Raw genomic sequence first — 23,155 nt, 5'->3', positions numbered from 1 at the left:
AACTGGAGCTCAGACCAGACCAAGTGCAAGGAAAACATAAGTGGAAGCAGGGCTGCCCAACTCTTGCTTTGAGCTGTGATTTGTCAAGGAGTAGTCACTGATCCATGTGCATTGGCACTTGGAGCACCTGCAGGATGAGGGGTGCAAGTTCTCGCTCTTCCTGCCTTCCTTGGAGTTTCAATTTGTGGTGGTGTAGTAGAATGTTGATATTGGGGCAAAACATCAGAGCATTTAGGAAACTTGTCTTCATCAATAAACTGCTGATACTCATGAGGGTGTTTATGGTGTGTGTTTTAATTCTAGACAACTTAGGTATGAGTGATAAGTAATGATGATCTCTGCTTGACTGGATTGAGCTGAAAGTAGGTGATTGGTGATGTCATTATTAAATCTGCGCTCTGTTTCTCAACCAAACTCCTTGAAGTTTGTTAAACTTTTCTGCTGAACTCATATCGCCCTGCCCCCCCTCAAGTTGCTCTTTTAAGCCGAGTTTTTCCAAAAGCATCAGAAATTTTTTGACACAAGGATTATCTCTGGATTCTGCTTGAATGCTTATCTTGCAGGTGAGGTAGCCGCAATCAGATTACGGAGGGATTTGGTTTCCTGATGCTTTTCCCCTCAGCCCAGGAGATGCTTTGGAAAAGTCTGCGTTGACATTCAGTGTTTGGGATTTTTTTTTTTTTCCTTTAAATTTCTACTTAATATTACAAAAAAAGAATTCAATAGCCAGAGGCCTACATATGTTTCCCCTTTTGGAACCAGAAGGGCTATCTTGAAATGGCATAAATTTCCAGTATTTATTTAGTGGCATTTCCCCCTCCCCCACCCTGTTGCTTATAAATTTAAATTTAGGCATTTAGGACTTTGTTTTGCTTGGAGTATTGCAGTTATCTCTTGGGTTATTTTAAGATTTCTCAAAATTTTGCTGTTTTGCATTGCGATTGACCAAGGAGCCTGGTCACATTCCAACATGAATAGTTACAGTCTCTCCTCTTCTGTTTTGATTAGATGCAATGTTGCTGGCTTTTTGGGGCTGCTGTAGGGCCTTTGACAAAGGGTACAAGGGCTCTTCTCCCATACTGCCTGGAGGTCTTATTAGGAGAAACCGAAGGTGCCTTGTTGAAATCTCTCCGTGCCCCCCACTTTCCATTCCCCTCCCCGCCCCCTGCAAATGCATGGTCTTTTGCAAAGCAGTGGCTGGACCTCTGCCAAGAGCAGTTTGTGTATTTGAGCTTAAATTCAAGTAATATATGCTTGCTCCCTTTTGACTGAGTAATCCTGCATTTGACCTTCAGAGAAGATCTGCTAGTGTTTTTAAAAAAATCAGCTAACCAAACCATTTTACAGGAGACTTAGTTTTTTAAACTTAATATTTAATTTAATGCTTTTTAATTGCTTTTTTTGCCTCTCAAAAAAGAGAGCTGGTGGATGAGGCAAGTTGAGTGAGTGATAGAAAACTAGTGAGAAAACCCTTCATGTGTGTAATACCTGCAAAAGTGCATTTTTTAAAGGGCTGAGGTACATACTGACACTTGGTATATATATGTCACTGTCTTTGGAGAATTATTGAGGGTTACTGCCTCTTTGAAAACATGCACTTCTAGACTTGAGCAGGTCAACAGTAAAGAGAAAGTCGTAGCATAAGTCACGGTGTAAGTAAACACTGTTGTAGGTTATAAGCTACACAAGTTCACGATGACTGAGGCGGGGGGGGGAAGGAAAACTATGGTTGCTATATCTCATGAGGCATCTTTGTTGCTTGGGCCTGGGATCACTGGAACAGAGAGTTGCAAGAATCAAATCCTGATCTCAGTGAGTGGAGGCTGATGAAATCCCTTGTATAGACTGACATGTCGAAGCAGCCCGTTCTTTTTCACAGTAGGCTCTTCTGTTATCACGTATGGTTAAACACACACAAGTGCTGATAAAAAGGCACAGTAATGGCAACTCCTGAATTTTCTGCAAAATATCATTATGACACAACATTTAATTTAGTGGGTAAGCATTTGTCTAGACATGCAGCATATGCAACGGGTGGGTTCAAAAAAGGGCATCTCTGTATGTTGTTGTACAGGTCTTACAAGATGGCTAATTTTGTAAGTTTGTATGCTTGTTTTGCGTGAAAAAGATTCATTTGTCATCCTTATAACTTGGGCATGCAGGATACAGTAGTTCAGGTTACTGGATCCCACGGTTTGCTTTGGCTTGAGTTTTGAAGATCTCATCACTTACTCTAAGAAAAGCATGAAGCTCCACCCTCTAGTTGCTTGCAAAATGACAATATCTCTTTATTTAGAAGGATCTGCTCTGAGGTTGATGTAAGTGCCTGTTCTGTCAGTAGTAAATCATGGCAGAGATTATTTTGATTTCCAGAGTTCATATTTCTATCATGCATGAACCCTAGTGGCTGTATGTGAATTCTGCATGAGGAGCTGCATGGGGCAAGTTGGGGTCTCCTGGGCATGTGGCAAGCTCTTTTCTCTTGGGTTGCTGATTTAACCTCCTGGTATTTTTAGTTAAAAGTGGTCAAAGAGTAACTGAAGTATTTCTAGAGAGTAGAAAGTTGGAAAATGAATCACAGCTAGGGAAAAGTGGAAACTAAAGTCAGAATCATCATAAGATGGGAGTTCAACTTAACCTGCTCTGAAAACTAGTTGGTTTGAACAGTCCTTTGGTATTTTGCTTTTCTTCATATCACCATTTCAGAAAAAGAAACTGTTGTTTGAGGCAATGTAAAATTGGATGCAGGACCAAATTGGAACAACTTTAGTCACAACAAGGTCTGAAATAGAATAGGACTGAAACTTTGCCTTCCTTTCTGGTTAAAGGCTTAGGATACTTTCTGATGCTTTGGAAGACATTTTTATTACTCATGGGCTTTTCGATTGTCAAAGGAGCAACAGACATACCTAGAGCACACCCGTGTGGCCTTGTAGGAGTTGAAAATGATTTAAAATTAATAGTGAAAAAAGAGTAAGATTTCTAATTGTAGGGAAGTATTTTTGGACTTTGCCCTGTCATTAGTAAGAATTCACTAATTAAAGCAACCCTTTGTTTAAACCAGGCTCATCTGGAAAATTGCCTGGTGCACAAACCAAGGTATGTTAATTCCTCAGCAAATCAACCTACTTTATATGCTGATATTTCTGAAGTAAATGCTTTTAACTCAAAAGAAGGTAATCGCATCTGTGAATTCTTTGTGGCTTCTCTGCTGCTGTGGGTTGCAGGCTATAAACTATTTTACTGCCCTAAAGCCATGTGTGTAGTGAAAATGAACCAATAAAAAGAAGCATACAGGCACTAGGCTCTATGCCTGAAGGCATTGGGTTTGTTTGGATGGCAAAATTAAGGGATTATAATTTTTTGCTGAAGGAATGTTTGCAAACTGGGAGGAAAGAAAGTAGAGCACAGTTTTGATGAAACTAATATATATATATATGTGTGTGTGTGTATATATACACACACTCCTATGTACCCCTCACCACACATGTATATACACACATGTGCCTTCACACATGCACACATATACATATAAAACTGCAAAGCACTCAAAACTGGGAGAGCGCTGTGTATTGTGACCATGGTTCGATCAATAAGGTTTTGCATTTTTGTGGAAGATTGGATTCTAGTTAAGTATTGTACATGTGCGCTAAAGGAGAGGAGTGCTTTGATGTATGGTGTCAGGTTGGGCAACAAAGACTGAAAATTATATGGACTTTTCTCACCCTGAACTTAATTATGGGGAGAAAACCATATAGTCCAAAAAACCTGATATAAAATAGGTAAGTGTATGCTGACAGGCATCATCTGTGCACAATGTTGTGGTATCATGGATTGCCCTTAGTTGCTTGGTTTTCTTAAATGGCTTACTGCTTGTAAAGAAGCCCAGTTTACCAGATCAAAGATCCTGAAGTAAGAAAGTTTCTGACCGTTCTGGCATTTTGAACAAAATACATTGAGTCATGAGTACTTGCTCACTAATGCTTTGGCTAGTCCAAGACTTGGTAACTTACTTTTGAAAAATTACCTCCTCTTTATTAGTTCATGCCATTTAAGCGTTTTCCTATCCGTTTTTCTCCTTACAACCTTTATTATTTAAAGAAAAAAAAATCAATTGGTAGATCTGCCTGGTTAGCAGATCTGCAAATGGAGGAGTCCAGGCAATGCGCACACTTGATATGTCCATTTTGTTTTTAGCTGTAATATTGACCTGTGATGAGCTCTGTAACAATGCAGAGCATGTCAGAACAACTGGGTCTTCAAAATAAGCTTTTGAAATGCACACTTGCTAATCTTGGATGATGTATTTTGCTGCAAATTCTTATGAGATTATTTTAGGCTTCTGTAGCTACGTTGTAGATTTGTTATTCTTATAAATTGCTGTCATCTTGAAATTATTTAAAGAATCTGTTTTAGGAATATTATCCTTTTTCTATGATGCAGAGGGAGCATTGACTGCAATGAAAACTTGAGAAAACCTTCCAGAAGTGGGGAGAAAAAAAAAAATCTGAAGTGCAATTGTTGAAAAAAGTTGAATGTTTAAATCAAATTGTCATTGGTCTGAAAGAAGATGAGGGTGGACAGAGAAAGCTTTTCCAGCATACAAATATGAGAGTACTTTTGGAGAACTTTTCTATTTTGTGTAGTTATCAGGTAATCTGTCGGATTGGCCATGGTGCAAGAGAAGAGGACTGGAGCTGAAGCACTCGGTGACACCGTTGAGACTGGAGAGTATGCAATGAGGAAGAGGGGTAATGACTTGCAGAGCTTCCTGGTAGTTGGAAGGAAGTACTTAGAGTTCAAGTGAGTTCTTTGGCCCTTTGAGGAGGGGAGCCATTGAAGTCAGGTTCAACATATATATTTTGGGAAGTTTTCCCTTACTCACTATGATAAGCGATCCTAGGTTTAACACCTACCCTATTTATTGCCCTGGCAGTAAGTGCTTTGAAATAAAAAGTGAGCAGCTGTTTTGAGATACAAGAAGGGAACTGGTCTAAGTTAGGTAGCAATTGCATTTTATGTAATTGTTCTTTCCCGTATAATACTTTAACCATTTGTCTTTGGTTGAGGTAGCGACTTAATCAGCTACTGAGCAGCTGCTGTGTAAAAACTTTACTATCTATTTAATTTACTATTCCATTTAATTCCCATTTCCACAAGTGCTTTAGACCTTTTAGTGGAATGTGGTGTTCACGCTTAAGCAATTTTACATTATCCAGGTTCATTCATGTGACAGAGAAGGTGTTGAAGTTATAGACCTCAGATGAGTAGAAACAAATATTTCTTGCCTGGATGGCTCCCAGTTAGCAGCACTATCAGCTGGGCAGTGATTGGATTCAATGTCATTTGCTAAGACAGCTATTTTCCTGTTCCTACTAGAGGTTAATGTCTGGGAGAAGCAGGAAGGGTGGAGTATTGTTATTATTTTAGTAGGTGCACATCACAGAAGTGCTGTGGCATGAATAGTATTTTGAACCAAAAGCTTTGGTATTGTTGGCTCAGTTTTTTTTTTTTTTTTTTTTTTTTTTCCCCCCTCATGTTTTTTCAGTAATAATACAAGCCTACCTGTTATTAGTCTGTGTGGTCTTTGCTTCCTTTTAAATTCTCTTTTACTTACCTGCTTGGGCTTAGGTAGGAATGGACTCTGTACAATATCATCTCTCATAACATCATCAGAGGAATATAAATAAGTACAGATGAAGACTTTCTGATTTAGTATATGTTATCATTTAATAAACATTTGGTGAGATGTTTGTTCAGAGTGGTGGGTACAGTTAATCTTGTAATACCAGAGGAGAATAAATAAAAGATATGCCAAATCTACCCTTGCAAGTAGTGTTTTTCATCAACTTATTCCCATGGAATCACTTGACAAGATCACACAGGGACACTAGGAAAAATGCAAAGTAAATGGCTTAACACGAGTCATCCGCTGTCCGATGAAAATAATGCAGTCACATCCTGGAAAAAGATTTTTGAATAAACATTTCCGATACTGGAATCTCACGTAGATTGTCTTGTAGGTAATTTTTCTGTAGAAGTCTATGTAAAATTAGTTTGACTTGGTTTGTTGAAAATGGTTTATTATAGCTTGATAGGTAGGATGATGGAAAGTCAATAGTATCAAAGAAGAGAAACTGGATGCAATTAAAGAAATGAAGCTATACCAAAAAGTGTACAATCAACATTTTTGTTCAGCATTCAGTTTTCTCCCCACTCGTTTAGTTGTGAAATACAAAATCTTGTAAAATAATTTTTGTTCTGCAAGTTTAATGACATGTAGAAAATATACTTAAGTTATGTTAAAGTATCAGATTACTAATTGGAGGGATTCTAATGATGTAAAATAAGGTGACTTTATAAAATAAGAAAATAGTTACGGATGTGTAATTCCAGTAATGCTGATGTTTTTAGTTCTATGTATGAGCTGCTATCAGTAATACAGATCATAATAGATATGAGATTGCAAGTTTAACAAGCCAGAACTAATTAATGTCTAGTACAAATTCAAAGGAATAATGTTAGATGTTGGATGTGTGATCTCTATTTCACTGAAGAACACAAGAGTTCCTTTCTGTCTTTTAGATCATGCTGTTTTAGGTCTTATTTTGCTGGGTGCAGCAGCGTGTTGATGTGTTTACACTTCTTGGCTGCTGCAAAAAGTGATTATGAAGGCCCTAAACGGGGAGAGGGAGGTGAATCTAGATTGTTTTTGTTTCTGCCAGTACAGAAAGTGACTTGTCTACTGTTTGTGTAATAAACTCTTTTTCTATTATACAAAAAGTTCATTTTTAATTTAGAAAATAAAAAAGCTTCTAGAAATTTGTGAAGAACAGAGTAAATTTTTTTGACCCACTAGATTTTGATGATAACATTGCTGAACAGCCATTTTTGAAAGGTTAACTTTGAAATCCCACAAAATGCTTTAATAAGTTTTTCAAAACAGAAAAGATGTATTTAGAACATATTGATATGAATAGTACTGAAATGTTTTAGAAGATGTGGAGAAAGGTCATGTAGGAAGAAGTCCCCTAAGAGATGCTTCTCACTAGTCCAATTTGAACATGGCATTTCAATGTAGTATATTTTTGGGTGCAGCTTTTAACTGGAGGGATTAAAATACTGAGTGTTATGTCTCAACATTTTGTCTTTTTCTTTGCATTGATAAGCTTATTTAATGAATTATTTAAAAAAAAAAAAAAAAGAGAAGGAAAAAAAATAGAAACCTGATGAGGTGAGGCAAACTGTTTTCAGTCTGCATCTAGACTGCAGATTTTCATCTTGTTGTTCAGGACACCAGCACATCTTGCTGCTTATCCCAGAAGCATGTGTTGGGGCATCGAAGTAGACTAACTCACAGCAGATTCCTTGAAGGAAATGAGCCAGGAGGGAAATGGTGTATTGGGGATGGGAGGATAATCTCTCCTCTGCTATCATATCACCTGTATCCCTTCCTAACAGCTGCTGGGCACTGGTGGTAGGAGGCATTGGCCTCAGACCAGTCAGTGGTTTGGCAGGGAGGGATTTTTGTTCCTTTCTGCTGCTCCAGTGCTTGGATGGGCTTTGGGATCTGGGCTCAGAGAGACGGTACGGGCTTGGGTTTCCTTACCTGAGTCACAGGTTTGATGCTTACACCAGAAACTGCTTGCACTAACTGTTCTTGAGTTTTAAGAGACCACCTTCCAGCACTAAATATTGCTTTGCTCCACCATTATTAGTTCATTTCTGTCTTTAACAGACATGGCCGTTGGAACAACCACTTAACACAGGTTTTCTAGACAGAAATATTAGGAGAGAAGATCCCGACAGATGACTGGCATTTCCATGATTATGAAATTCCGCTGTGTATGCTTCTTTAGCAGATGATAAGTGCACTAAGATATAAAATGTGCAAGCAGTAAAATTGCTTATTATTTTTTTTTAATCTGGATGCTTCCTTCTTCTGGAGAGTGAGGATAAGTGATATACCTGAAAGGTGACAGTGCTGATGACCTGTTCATGTGGGTACCTGCACAAACTGAGCACCAACCTGAGTGTGAGGGTGAAAGGGAAAGCTCAAGGTGTGCAATCAGCTTTATCCATGCGAAAGTGCAAAGCTATTCACCATACTACTATCTAATACTCCTCACACACAGCTACATAATATACCTCCCACTTCTCAGCAGCTGATTTACTCATGTGCATCTCTGTCCCACTCAGTTGCGCTTCCTGCTCATCGCTTTGGCACACAGCTGCTGCTGCCTCTCCAAGCACCAGACCAATTTCTCTTTGACCTTTTCTGCTCTTCCTTTCCTCATTTGCTCTGCAGATTTGGATCAATCCCATATTAATTATTTATTTAAGTCTTCCTTATTCTTTCAGAAGGCTTTTGGTGTTCAACCTTGTGACTAAGCGTGTCACATTACAGTAAGGTTGCCGTATTAGGCTGCTGCATGATCCTGTGGTGCCTTTGCTGTTTCTGTGAAGAGGTAATCCCCGTGGAGGTGTGTGCCTTGTGCTTGGCGGTTTGCATAGCTGCAAGAGTTCAGCTGCAGTGGGAAGAAACTTGTTTAGGCGTTCCAGGTAAAGAATACTTAAAAATCAACAGATTAAACTGTCAACATTTCAAGGGTAGATTCCTGATGTCTCTGAATTTTTTTTAATGTTATTAATGCTTTTTGGTGACCTGAGGATGAACCAGGTGTATTCAGAAATAGCCTTTTGTACCTGCTTGAGGAGATGGAGTATAGTCTTCAGATGTTTCTATGGTCTCTCTCTCCTTTTATCATAGGAAGATCGGAAATCCCACATATTCCATGTTGCAGCCTCAGAGATGTCAAGACCTGTTCATTTAACCAAAAAAAGGCCATTGGCAAGCACTGAGCTTTCATGATGTACACAGTCCTTTACTGCTTTCAGGCATCTCTTTTGTACATTATTTTCCCACGTAGAACAAAGTGTTGGTTTGCCAATGAGATGAGGATGAAAAAGAGTTTTCCAGTATGCAGGGTCATGCTTGTTTTAATGGGTTTTTCATCTTCTTCACAGCCACTTTTCCACTCATACAGATTTGTGTGCACTAGAGGATTGAAGAAATGCAAACAGAAGTGTAAAAACTGGTAAAATGAAACGTGAGAGCTAGCAGTGTTTTGTATAAAGGGTGTTGAGAGCCGCTGATGGGCATGGACTCAGAGTGCTGACTTTCTTTAGTAGGTGTCACCTACCACCAGGCAGAGCTGGCTCCACTGGCCTCTGAGTTCAAATCTCAGATCATAACTGGAAACAGTCTGGGAAACCACCAAAGACAGAAAAGTTCCCAAATTATTCTGTTTAAAGTTTGAGGTGCCAAGCAGGGAGAGAGAGAGAGATGTAACTGATGATTTGTCTCACCAGAGCAGCAAGGTTGCTGCTGTTGCTTTTTTTTTTTTTTTTTTTTTTTTTTTCTTCACTGCTCTCCTTGTAGGGATTGCTTTCTATTGGGGTTGTGGCGATAGTCCTTGCAGGGTCCTTTCTGTTGGGGTTGAGGCCACGGTCCCTAATTTAGAACTATGTCAGGCCACTTTTGTGCTGTTGCTGCTTTTTGCATTTTACATTACCTTCTATGTACCTGGCTCTTAACTTTCTATTGGTTTAGAGCTACATAGATCTAAAAAGTTACAAACTAAAACAGTAATCTGCATGTCAAAGTGATCTTGCTCACACATCATGAAAGATTAGGCTTTTTTTCCTTTGAATTTGGAAACCACAAAGTGGATCTACACATACATCTTCCAAGAACATTTAAGTCCTTACCTAGAAAGTATTTTGAGTAAACTTTTGAGAGAAAGACCTTCTTCTTTACATTAGCTAAGAAAATTTAGTCATAATATCACCACTATCAAATGCTTGAGGACATTACTTCGCTGATAAATGACATCTTGGCATTCCCCTATCTCAAGTATTATGTACAGTTCTCATCCCTGTATGTGAGAATGGATACAGTAGAATGAAAGGTTGTACTGAATAGGGTATCTGAAATTGTCTGAGGAATGGTACAGCTGTTTCTTGTTTAAAAGACTGAAAAGAGTGGGACTCTGCAATTTGGAAAGCAGAAGGTTTAGGAGGAATATTATAGAGATATATAAAATCATAAAGATGGTGGTAAGTTGAAGGCAGAACAGGTCATCAGATTCCACAGGATTAAAACTAAAGGGTTGTTTACTGACACTAGTAGGAGTTTGCTTTAAAATGGGTCGAAGAAGGTACTTTACACAGTGGACCTGTGCAACTTTACACAGTGCCACCTTTTGGCACTTCCTGCCATATGAAACTGCAGGGACACACAGTACCAGCGGGTTCAGAACATTAACAGGCACTGTTAAGATGTTAATGTTACGAGGACTTGGCAGTACCTTTCAGCATCCATAATATAGCAGGGGGAATACGAAGGGGATGGTCCACGGAAAGTGTCAGGGATCTCTTGCATCTTTTTTTTTTTTTTTCTCTTAAAAAAAAAAAAAAAAGAGTGTCCTTTTGACATGGTGGTGAAGTGCTGCTGTGGAGACTGTCTTGAGGACATAGTAAGGCATACCTTATATTTAAAGTTGTATTTTCTGAAGATGGCTGTTGATTTGCTTTGTAACTCATAAAGTTGCTTTGCACATCTCTGTTCCCTAATAGAAATCTGCATAAGCAGCTGGTTCACTGAGATGGCTAATCATCCCTTTTCCCCTCATATAGTATCTCCTCATTTGTCCTCATTTGAGTCACAGAGACTCAAATAAGAGGCAGGAGTATAATACTGTGCGTGGGCTAAGACTGCAGCATCTTAAGTCACTTTCCTCTGACTTGGGCTACTTATCTCTCTCTGTGTAAAATGCTTTGAATAGGTTGTAGCAGGATGTTGAACAAAGCTATTTTTTCAATCCTTCCAAAAGTAAATTGGCAAATGGTAGTGATAATAGTATAAATATATATTTATGTACATTTTATTATTGTATGTCTGTGTATGCAAGTGTATATTAACATACATTGATCACTATAGGGATAATTGCTGAATGTGGGCTAAATAACCCAGAAATTACTTATTTCAAAATAAGTCTATGCGAAGGATTTTCTGTGCAAATATCCTTTTTTATTTCTTCACTGTCTGCCACCATCCTGTACTCTATTTATATAGTGGAGGTGCTACAAAAATGTATATATTCAGTGATGGTAATTGTGTGTGTACTTAATATACAGTATTATGTTCAGTTAATGTCATTTGGCTCAAATATTGAGCCTACTGTCAGAGCAAAAGGATGTCTTCCAAGAAGCTACGTTCATAGAAAAGAGCTGCAGGGGACCTCATGTGTTACCGTTTACTCCTTTTGAATATTCTTCAGTGTTTGTTTCTCCTCATTTTTTGTCAGTAGGACTTTGACATAGGCGCTTCCTGTAGTTACCAAAAATGTACTGCTCAGGCTAGCTGTTCCAAAAGCCACTTTAGGCAATGGGTAGACAATACGCTATTACTTGGCCCATATGCACAGTGCGTACCGTTAAATAGTTTCATGATAGTGAAAACTCTAGTGAACATAGAACATTGCTGTAGGATTTGAAGGTGGGTTTACTTGTTTTATTTTTTTAACAAAAAATACTGTTTGCCATAGCAAAAAAAAACAAGCTATTCTGAGATATCAGTACTATCAACTGTTACACTGGCTTTGCCGTGAAATTTCCTGTCTTATCACTACCTACTTAGGGAACGACTGTTCAGGGAAGCTGACAGTGACTTAATGGGATTTTCTTCTTTGATTTCTCTACAGGAACTGTAAGTAACTGCCTAGTAACCATATGGGATTTTTACTGCATAGAATTCATGTCAGAGATGGGAGGAGAAGTGAAAATGTGACAAAAGTAATAATGAGTAATTTGTAACAGAAAGGCCTGCAGGGGACGAGTTCTCAGGCGTTTCTCTCAGCTAGTTGTTTCTTCTTATTTTTTTCTTTACTCTGCAATATAATTTATTTTTGAAGCTATCTTACAGGAATAGATATATGGCTTGGCTTTATAAAGGTTTTGTAACTGAGGATCAGCCATTTCATAAAAAGAACTCGTTCAGTCATCCCTTAATTGAACTTTCTTTTGGACATCCCATAGGAAGAGGTCAAAGTAGGGCATTTCCTTACTCCCATAAAATGCTGGGGGAGAAAGAGAGAAAAATGAGCCTTTGAAGGGGGGGGCTTGTGCTTCTAGAGCTTTAATTACTGCTTTTTAAGGTTGCTTCTGCCTGAAGGGCTGCTGCCACATATGCCCGTGCACATATGTGGTGTATTTGCCTCATGATATGAGGGAACAACAGCTTGCAATACCCTTTCTCCTAACACACTGGTAATACTGCTGCACACCCCTCATATTTAAAATAATGTTAATAATAATCTTTATATCACCCTGTGGATTGAAAACTGCCTTGGAGAGTAGAAGAATGTGCAAGCAGAATCCCAGGAAATTACAATATTGGTTGGTAAGTTACCTAGAGAAAGGATGGCTACAGGCTGAAAGTGAACAAAAAAATATTTGTTCTTATGATTTTGCTGCTGGGCAGAGAGGATTTTTAAAGGCCACATATAATTCAGCAGGAGTAGTCTCTGATACAGAGAAAGCTCATGGGGTTTACACCCATGCCAATAATTTTCTTTTAGCTGTAATGTGTGTTACAAGTTTATTACAAGTTTTGGAGATAAGGAAATAATGAATATTTTTTGCCATATTGTTTTCCTCCAAATGAAGTAACATTTAGAATTAATCATTTAATTTAAAAGTCTGATTATCCTCCTTTAGACTTAGGAGTCTATTTCCACATAAATATCATAGAATCATAGAATGCTCAGGGTTGGAAGGGACCTCTAGAGATCATCTAGTCCAACCCCCCTGCATACGCAGGGACACCTAGAGCACGTGGCACAGGACTGCATCCAAGCGGGTTTTGAAGATCTCCAGAGAAGAAGACTCCACAACCTCTCTGGGCAGCGTGTTCCAGTGCTCTGTCACCCTCACTGTCAAGAAATTTTTCCTTAAGTTCCTATGGAATTTTTGGTGTTTCAGTTTCCGACCATTTCCTCTAGTCCTATCAGTGGCCACCACTGAAAAGAGACCATCACCGTCCTCTGCACTCCCTCCCTTGAGGTACTTATAGACACTGATTAGATCCCCTTTCAGCCTTCTCTTCTCCAGGCTGAACAGGCCCAGCTCCCTCAGCCTCTCCTCATAGGGCAGATGTTCCAGGCCCCTGATCATCCTTGTGGCCCTGCGCTGGACTCTCTCCAGCAGCTCCACATCCCTCTTGTACTGTGGAGCCCAGAACTGGACACAATACTTCAGATGCGGCCTCACCAGGGCTGAGTAGAGGGGCAGGATCACCTCCCTCGACCTGCTGGAGATGCTCTTCTTAATGCACCCCAGGATCCCATTGGCCTTCTTGGCCACGAGGGCACACTGCTGCCTCATGGCCAACTTGTCATCCACCATGACACCCAGGTCTTTCTCCGCAGAGCTGCTCTCCAGAAGGTCGGTCCCCAGCCTGTACTGGTGTCTGGGGTTATTCCTCCCCAGGTGCAGGACCTTGCACTTGGCCTTGTTGAATTGCATGAGGTTTTTCACCGCCCAGTTGTCCAGTCTGTCCAGGTCCCTCTGGATGGCAGCGCAGCCCTCTGGGGTATCGGCTACTCCTCCCAGTTTCGTGTCATCAGCAAACTTGCTGAGGGAGCACTCTGTGCCTTCATCCAGGTCATTGATGAATAAATTGAACAGGACTGGACCAAGGACTGACCCCTGGGGGACCCCACTGGCTACAGGCCTCCAACTAGACTCTGCACTGCTGATCACCACTCTCTGGGCCCTGCCATCCAGCCAGTTCCTAATCCACCTCACTGTCCACTCATCTATCCCACACTTCTGGAGCTTGCCCAGGAGGATGTTGTGAGGGACGGTGTCAAAAGCCTTGGTGAAGTCGAGATAGACGACATCCACCGCTCTCCCCTCGTCTATCCAGCCGGTCATTTCATCATAGAAGGCTATCAGGTTAGTCAGGCAAGATTTCCCCTTGGTGAATCCATGCTGACTACTCTTGAGCACCTTCTTGTCCTCCATGTGCCTGGAGACAACGGCCAGCATGAGCCATTCCATCACTTTTCCGGGGACGGAGGTGAGGCTGACTGGCCTGTAGTTGCCTGGGTCCTCCTTCTTGCCTTTTTTGAAGACTGGCGTGACATTGGCCTTCTTCCAGTCTTCCGGCACCTCCCCCGTTCTCCAGGACCTTTCAAAGATGATGGAGAGTGGCTTAGCAATAACATCCGCCAGCTCACGCAGAACTCTGGGGTGCATCCCATCAGGGCCCATGGATTTTTGGGTATCGAGTTTCCTTAGGTGCTCTCTGACCCAATCTTCCTCTACCCAGGGAAAGTCATCCTCTCTCCAGGCTTCTTCTCTTGTCCCTAGGGCCTGGGGCTCTAAAGGGCTGCCCTTGGTAAACACCGAAGCAAAGAAGGCATTGAGCAACTCTGCTTTTTCTGTGTTATTTGTAACCAGGGTGCCCATCCCGTCCGCCAGCAGACCCACGTTTTCCCTGATCTTCCTTTTGCTGTTAATGTATTTGAAGAATTTTTTTTTTTATTTATTTTTAATGTCCCTTGCCAGATTGCCTTCCAGACGTGCCTTAGCTTTCCTTGTCGCATCTCTGCATTCCCTGACTACGTTCCTGTATTTCTCCCAGGGGACCTGTCCTTTTTTCCACATTTCGTATACCGCTGCCTTCTGCTTGAGCATTGCCACAAGCTCCCGGCTCATCCACGCAGGTCGCCTGCCCCCTCTGCCTGCCTTCCTACACACAGGGATGCACTGCTGCTGGGCGTGGAGGAAGTGCTGCTTGAAAACTAACCAGCTCTCTTGGGCCCCCCTGCCTTCTAGAGCTCTAGCCCATGGGATTCTACCGAGGAGGTCTCTGAAGAGGCTAAAGTTGGCCCTCCTGAAGTATATAATATAATGCAATCCCTGTCTGACTTTGGAGGAAAAATAGTCTTGCAGAAATAGTAAATGATCAGCTAAGTTTGTTTTTTTTTGTATTGAGCGTGTGTGTATATGATTGTGTTTATATGTTTTTCTTGGAAACCATTTGAATAGATTTTGTTTTACAATATTTATTTGATTCTTTGATGGAAAGATCTAAGCCCTGTGACTACCTTTTTAAAGAATGAGCCATTATTACTGCTGTACTTTGTGTTTGGAACATACGGTTGAAGCTAAAATGAACAAAAGTTTCTTGGTTCTGTTCTGTAGATGTAATGATCCAGTATTGAATCTGTAGTGCCAAGGAGAAATTGCTGCATCAGTAGTGCCAAAAAACAAGTTGCCCATCATGAGTGTTGTAGTTGGTATTGACTGAATTGAAATCTGGAGGATGTCTTTTGCTTAAATTGCTTTTTCTTATCTTAAAATGTGATGTGTCTCAAAAATCCTACATTTCTGTGAGAGCTGATATGAATTTTTACCCAATTATCAGTGTGTTGCTACATAGTGAAACTCCTTGGTGATGAGGAGTATCTGAAATCCTTTGTCAGTTAGGATGCCCAGCTGAATTTTCACACAGTGTGTTATGCTCTGTTATGTTTGTGTGAACCTGGGATAAACTTTCAGTCCTCACTGGATTTCTGTATGCTGTAGAAAGCGGAGTCTGACCCAAAATGTTTCCTTGTGTGATTAAAAAAAAAAAAAAAAATGCCTTTTGCAAACGAGAGGTCTCATAATGCGGCCAGTTGAGACCAGTCATAATTACAGCCTCTTCCTCAGGCGAAAAACTGTCTGTAACCTGTGGTTCTACACTCTTCCAATTTTTGCCCCTAATAATTATGTGCAATTTAGATTCCAGCCTTAAGCCTCATGAAAGTAAGAGTATTGCTGCTCCCTTCCATGGTGGTTTTCTATTTCTTTTGCTTGGCATCTTCTTTAGAAGAGGCTTGTGAAAGCTGTACCAGGTGGCAGCAAGGAAAACTGGATCTAGGCTTCCCAGCGTTTCACAGTAAATTATGCGTGGATGCTTGTTACAGCTGCATCCCCTAAATGAATTGTTGCAGTGAATTCCTCTGTGAACCAATAGTGGAATGTGCTTGCAATGAAGAAGGAACTCAAAATGTGTGTGCTTCTTAATTTATATGCAAAAGCTATTACAAAGATTTTTTTTTCCTCTGAGAGGAATCCTCAATCAAATTAATGGAGTTGCCCGGATATAATGACATTTGTGCTTCTAACCTCCTTAGCCTTTTCATATTCCTCCATATTCCAATGCGAGAATAATCAGGAGTTTTTTTTTTAATAACAAATTTGGTCTTTTTGTCATCAGGTATGTTCTTTTATAATGCTGGGCCACAACTCTTCTTTTTGTTTATACTGTGCTTTAATATTAATCATAATTATGCAACCTGCATAGACTTTTTGATTGTGTTTTTGAATGATGAACGAGTTTCACTGAAGACTTTTCTTAAAGTCCAGGCTAACTTTTATTCCTTGTAAGTAATTCCTTCAGGCTAAGTAATGCCAGGTGTTTATGGAAATCTGCTAATTCCCTTGACTTTACAATGAGGTTAATACTAGGACAGTGTTCCCTGAAGGTAAGCTGAAGATGGGTAAGGTTTGCTGTTGGTTCACAGTATCTAGCCTGAAATGTAGCTTGAGGTCCCCGCTAGAGCTCTTGGGCTCTAAGAGCTTGCCCAGGTTCCCATGCTGCCACATGAGCTCCTGCAGAAACTTCCAAACTTCCTCTTGGCCTTGTGAACACATTAGTTGGAAGGTGACTGAGTCCAGAGATGCATCAATTTTATAGCTGTGCCTGCTTAGCAGCTGTGTTGGACATGTGGCCAGAGAGGATAAGCATGTTGCCTAGAGCCATGTGGTGGTTTACTTAAAATTACGATGAGATCCTGCATTACTCCCTTGCTAGGGTCTTGGGCATTGCAGCACGCTGGGAAGCTCTCTTTCCTGGCATAGGATGGAGGACTGCTGGACATGACTACTACAGGGTAGCTCAGCGCAAGTGCTGCAGTGTTGGATGGAAACTCTGCTGTGGTATTCAAAAGGCTAAGGACAGTAAATGTCCAAATGCAAAATACAAATGAGAATCACAAAGAATTATTTGGGGAAATTCATAGTATGGGGTAGTGTATTTCTATTTCTAAAGAAGTTATTGGTATGCCTTAAGAAAAGACTTGCTGCGTCCTATATTCTCTATGATACTGCTGCGCTTGCACTTTTCCTCAGTGGGCACGTCCATCCTATGAAGTATTGCCCTTTTCCATGTAGTTGCTTTGTTGGTTAACCATAATACTAGTTACTTCAAGGAAAAAGGAAGATTAATTATCCTTCAGTTTCAAAATTGTTGTTACTGTCTAGAAGTTGGCCAATGAAACCAAAATTTTTTACATGTTTCTGGGGAAGACAGAGAACTGTCTCATTAAAAGTCTTTCAGTAACCGCATCCAGTGTGTTACCTAATGTTTCTTAAGTAATAGCACATAATAAAATCCATAGTGCATATTTGGTTGACTGTTGCTGTTCTGTCCCTGATTAGAGATTTCATTGTGTAGAATGTGTTATATTTTAACATGATATGCCAGCCACTGGGACATACTATGGAGATAATATTCTTTTAACCTTGTGTACTTTTGTAATGCTTCTTTACGGAAGCAAAAATAATTTTTAAAGTTGGTAATTTGTGCCAAAGTCTACCTTGTGCAGAGTCTTTACATTTTATTTATTGAACAATTTTTTAAAAAGTATTTGCACAACATATATGAAAATTGTTTGCATGGTAGACACTGCTTTTTTTTTTTTTATTTAACTAAATCAAGCTGAACCAGTGTTTTTTTTTTTAATGTAGATAAGGCCTTAGATTAGAAAGCTATTGATTCATAACATGGAGGATATTCTGTATTTGCTCACAAAAGATTAGACTATAAGAATTCTAGGGTTATGATGCAAAATATTTTATAATGGTCTTTGCCCTAGTATGTGAGAAATACCTGTGGATTCCTGCATTTGAATGGAATGCTCTTATTCTCACATTAGAGTGCCTTATCTATTGACAGTAGGAAAATTCTGACATTATTCTCCTTGTTTCCAGCCAGAAAAAGCAGCTTCAAGTTCTCATACCTTCAAAAACAAGACCTTTAAGAAATCCAAAATTTGTGGAATCTGCAAGCAAACAATTCATAACCAAGGCATTTTGTGCAAGGGTGAGTAACATATGAGCTCTGTTTACTTTCTTGTTGTTTTAAAGCAACTAGGTATTGGGCATGTATGATTAAATAACTGTGCTTTCCAGGCAGGTTGCAGAATAAGATGGTGCTCGTTCTAGGAGCGTGTGTGTGTGAAAGAGCGGTGCATGCGCAGTGGGTGATGACTGGAATTCAACCTCCCAGCGAGGAAGTGACCCTGGCTTGCTGAAGCATGAAGGCTTTCTCCACATTGATTTGCTAAAATTCAGAGGAGTAGCTGTCTGTTTATTTATTTCACTTTTCCCAATTGCATTGTGTTCTCAAGTTTCAGTCCTGTTCTACAGTAAAATCTACAGCTTGTTGAAGAGACTGTCCTGAACACACGTACTGCAGAGACGTAGTTGCCTCTGTCACTGCTACCTGCTCTTTAGGCTGTTTGCCCTCACTTAATCTTCCCCCTCATATGTAATGCCCTGTTGACCTCCACAGAATCTCACCTGGGTGCAAGATGTGTGTGTTGTGGCAGGGAGGAGCAAAGAGGAAGGCAGTGCTAGGTGTTGCCACATCTAAGCACCCGGTGGTGTTGCGACCTTTTGTTTTGCACAGAGGAGGCCAGTGATGGCGGAAGTAAATCTTGGGAAAGCTCAATAGGTGTCTTCTGCATGTTTTCTAGGAGCAGGAGTTCCGATCCACTGTGCTGGTTTAAGTCTGGTTAATGATCAACTTCTGTTATTCTGTGCTAACGAGTGAGTAGCTCTACTTGCTAGATACATGGTTTACCTCCTAGTAAGAGAATGCTTTTGTCTGTTCATCTGAAGCATTGCTGCTGTTTTCACTTTGAGATATTAGTGCCACTTTCTAGTTCTAAATGGGTCATTTTTCCTTGTCTCCTCCCTCGTGCTCTCCTGTATTTGTCAAACACCCTAGGACGCCTCTGAGAGGGTAGTGAGAAACCAGGGCATGGAAGAATGTGGCCTTTTTCTTGCGTGTGTGATGTTGAACTCGGGTGCAAACTCTTCAGATGACCAGTTAAATGTAAAATAGCTCTTCTTCAGTATTACTGTAGTGATCCCCGGAGTAGCAATTGTGTATGTGTGTATATATATATATATGTGTGTGTGTGTGTGTGTGTGTGTGTACCGTGAACATGCCTCTTCTGCAAGTGTTTCCCGGAGCTTGACTCAAACTTCTTAGGATATACTTGTTTTCAGCTTGGCAAAAGTTATTGTTACCCTGAATCCGTGAGAGAGTATAAGAAGCAGTGTACAAGGAGAGACCCAGCACTTCTAAGGCTTTGCATTTCAGTCTTCGCAGCCCAGATCTGGACATTCACAAAAGCTGTGTCAAAGTGACCTTACCTCCATGGGGCACTAAGAATTTTACTGCATGTCTTGTCGACCACAGTATCATGGTGAGTCTGAGCAAGTTCTTTTGCCCACTTGCGGAGTGCTTTTGGTTCAAATAAAGAAATATTATTGTTTGGGTTTTTTTAAGGTTTCTGGGAGGAATTTCAGGAGGAGCCCCTTGGTAATATTGTGTAGCCCCCATTGTTGATGCCAGCACCATACATCTGGGGCTGCTGTGCATTTTGGTTAACAACTTCATACTTACCTGTGGGATGAGGTCAACAAAAGGAGTTGAGTGGAGTGCAGTGATGATGCTGGGTAGTTTCTGTTTGATAGGAGTCTATTTATATTTTAACTTGTAACATGGACTTTATAAAGCAGAGGTTTTGAAAAAGATAGAACTGCAAGTTGTCTCTTCTCCTGCCAGCTCTGCAGTACTTAGAATGAATTCCAATACAGTGAACTACTATTAATATGAGGAAAAAGAAACCCAGTGTTTCAGAGCCAAATTCTGGTGCTGCAGCTTCTGTAATTCTCCCTGAATTGCTGAATAAAAGAGAGCAAGTCTTTCTCTGAAGCTGGCACTGGGGGAATAAGGGAGGGAAGAAAGGCTTTAGTTAAAAACAGATAAAGTTCCTTTGTGTATTAATGAGAAAATCTTGCTTTTTTAAGAGTTTGTCCTTAGAAAATAATAGCTCTTTGTGCAGACTGCAGGTTCCTTCCAGACTATAATATCTTATCAGCTAAAAGAAAGCTATGTGTCAAGAGAAAGGAGGCAAGGAGAAAAGTCTCCAGATTAGTCACTCTGTAGTATTTAGTGTTATCTAGCAATGAATCATCTGCTTGTTTTAAGAAAAAAAAAAAAAAGCCATAACTGGGTGTTGTAATGGTTAGATAAGTTTTCTTTAGTACATGGCAGTCATTGTCTGGGTGTGCGTTTATCTGTCCCTTGTAAAATGTGTGTCCTTTGTTAGTATCCTGCTCTGAATGCAGTGCCAAAAAAATTTCCCTGGAAAACGAGTGATTGACTCGCAAAGGGGCGCCTGAATGATGATGTCCCTTTGTCCTCATAAACTCCACTCCCCCTCAGTGAGGCCTACATGGTAACAGTGATTTGGTTCTTAATGAGCCCTACAGAAACAAGCAAAGGAGTATTTGAAGAGGTGGGGGAGCCCCTGGGTGCCTCCGTACCTTCTGGACATGGTTGTACCTCGGCTGCAGCCGGAAGGATGAGGCATTTTATCATGAAGAAAGCAGCCAGCTGTTGATTTCTGTCTGTGGAGTGACTGCGTGTTTTGCAGTAAACTGAGGACCTCCCTAACTCTTTCAAGCACCATCTCAAACTTAGTAAAGGACCGGCCTTTTGAGCTCTGATTCAATACTTTCATCTTTCCTTGCAGTTTAATTCAGGGCAAAAGAAATACACATCCTGGTTGTACACATTTGCATAGTTATCCAAAGAGCTGACTAACAGTGTTACAAAGTCCTTCAGTTTTTTTTTTTTTCCTGCTTACTCCAGTTTATTGAACATTGTGTTTTGTCAGTAAGCTATCCTAACTACGCAGTTTCTGTATTTTCCACGTAAATTTCTCCTGTGTTTTCCTTTTCCTCTGCTTTTTAATATTATTTTTTCTTTTGACTTTGCTGTGTTGTGGACTAAACATCAGCCAAACTGCTGCTAGTATACAGCAGTGCATCAGAGTTTTAGATGAGTTTCTAGAAAGTCGTTTTCTGGTGAATGAAGAGCTTATGAAATTTGAGTATTTTTGATTAATAGAGTAGTGTTTCCTAGCTCTACAGCATGGATGGGTGAAATAATAATGAATTGAAACACTTTATACCTTTCTGTTAGTAAAACCTCTCCCTCCCACCAGTGACATGATTAAATGAGCCTGTCTGAGTGCTGCAGGCAAGACTTAACATACAATACAAAACTTTGTGTACCACGTTTCTAACCTAAAGCAACTGATGGTAATGTGGATTGACTGAGTACCTTTTTGTGAATCTAACCTGTTTCAGAGGGACTTTAGGAATACTTGTAGAATAGTTATGCTTGTTTTTTTTTTTTTCCAGGAGAGCTTTTCTTGATGACTTGAGTACATGTGAATTTTGTCTTCTTCCTGGTGTTTTGAACCCTGTATTGTATCAAAGCTAGCCAGAAAGGAGTTAAGTTACATTTGCATGTACTGTTAGCTATATTGTGGATACAGAAATGCTTACCATAGTGGAGTATGCAAGCTGCATATAATGAAGAATAACATTCTTCCTCTTCAATTAAAATTAATCTGCATAATTCCTTCTGTCTTGTGTAAGTCACGCTAAAATACATCCCCATGCAAGTGTTCCCCCACTTGCAGTATGTTCTGGACTACATTCTGGGGCAAGCAGCATGAAGTGTCATTTGAAGGTATGTTTTCTTATCAAATTATGATCTCTGTTTAATCTAGAGCCTCCAGCCACGCTACAGGTCATTGATCTGGATCTGAAGATGGTGGTAGCTGTTTTCCTTCTTAAAGAGATTTGATATTTTCTTCTGAAACTCAGCAGTTTGCTTGTGCTGATACTTATGATCAAGCCTAGTGATCTTGCTTTCAGTTAAGAGTTCCCTGCTGCAAAGAATTCTCTGTATTTCATCAAATAGTTAGTTGCTTTTGGCAAGACAAAATATGTTATTTCATTGAGACCAATGTGGGAGTGACAAACTCCTGCTTGGGCCTGTTTGTGCATGCTCTATGTGTGTATGTAAATACACACATATGTAATCTTATCTGCATAGCAAGTGGTTTTAAATACTCTTATCTTTCAATGAGTTCAAAGTTCGGTAACAGCATATTAGTGTCTTAAATATGTGCAAAGCATGTCTATGGTTAGCTATAGTTTTGGCAGACAAACTTGGAGAGTAAGCTAGAAATGTGACCCAGGAATTTGGGTCCTGCCTGGGTCAGTGACATTGCAGTTGCCTCTAAATGGGTGAATGTGGAGTGGTGTTTATTAGTGCTGCTCAAGTACCATGGAGTACTTGGGAAACAAGGGCCCATTTTACCATATGTTTCATAGGTGTGTTTTATAAGCTCTATGTATTGTTCTGGCAATAAGCATACCCATATAGTTATCCTAATATTACAGTGAGGCTGAACTTTGAGATAATAAAAAGGCTGACGTCAACTTAAGAGTTTTCTGTCAGATCATTCCTGCTTTCCAGAGGAGCTCTATAGGTACACCTATACATTCTGTTGAGCACTGATACAGCATATTTCATTGGCTCAGGTGAGGCTATTTTAACCTAAAATGGTTTAAGCTGATTCAGTTAATATTTTGACCTTCTTAATGATGTATCTCCTATGTGCATAGCTGAGACTTTAATGAACGGAAAAACAAACAAGCCAGAAAAGCTTATTTTTCTAAGCAGTTAATTAGATTCAAATTGAAAGCATTTAATGTTTTATGAAAATGAGACCTAGAATTTCCTTTTGCCAGCACTGGTGTTTTTGATTACCACCAGCATCTGATGTTACAAAAAAACAGACGTCACAACAGCCTCATGGAAAGCCAGCTACTCAGCCTGGGATCATAGGTGTCCAGGCAGGGTTGTGAGAGGGACCAGGCT

Source organism: Tinamus guttatus, unplaced genomic scaffold (assembly GCF_059628265.1).
Source record: "Tinamus guttatus ecotype Peru unplaced genomic scaffold, ASM5962826v1 Tinamus_guttatus_pri_ptg000151l, whole genome shotgun sequence".
NCBI classification, from domain to species: domain Eukaryota; kingdom Metazoa; phylum Chordata; class Aves; order Tinamiformes; family Tinamidae; genus Tinamus; species Tinamus guttatus.
This window is presented reverse-complemented; position numbering follows the sequence as displayed.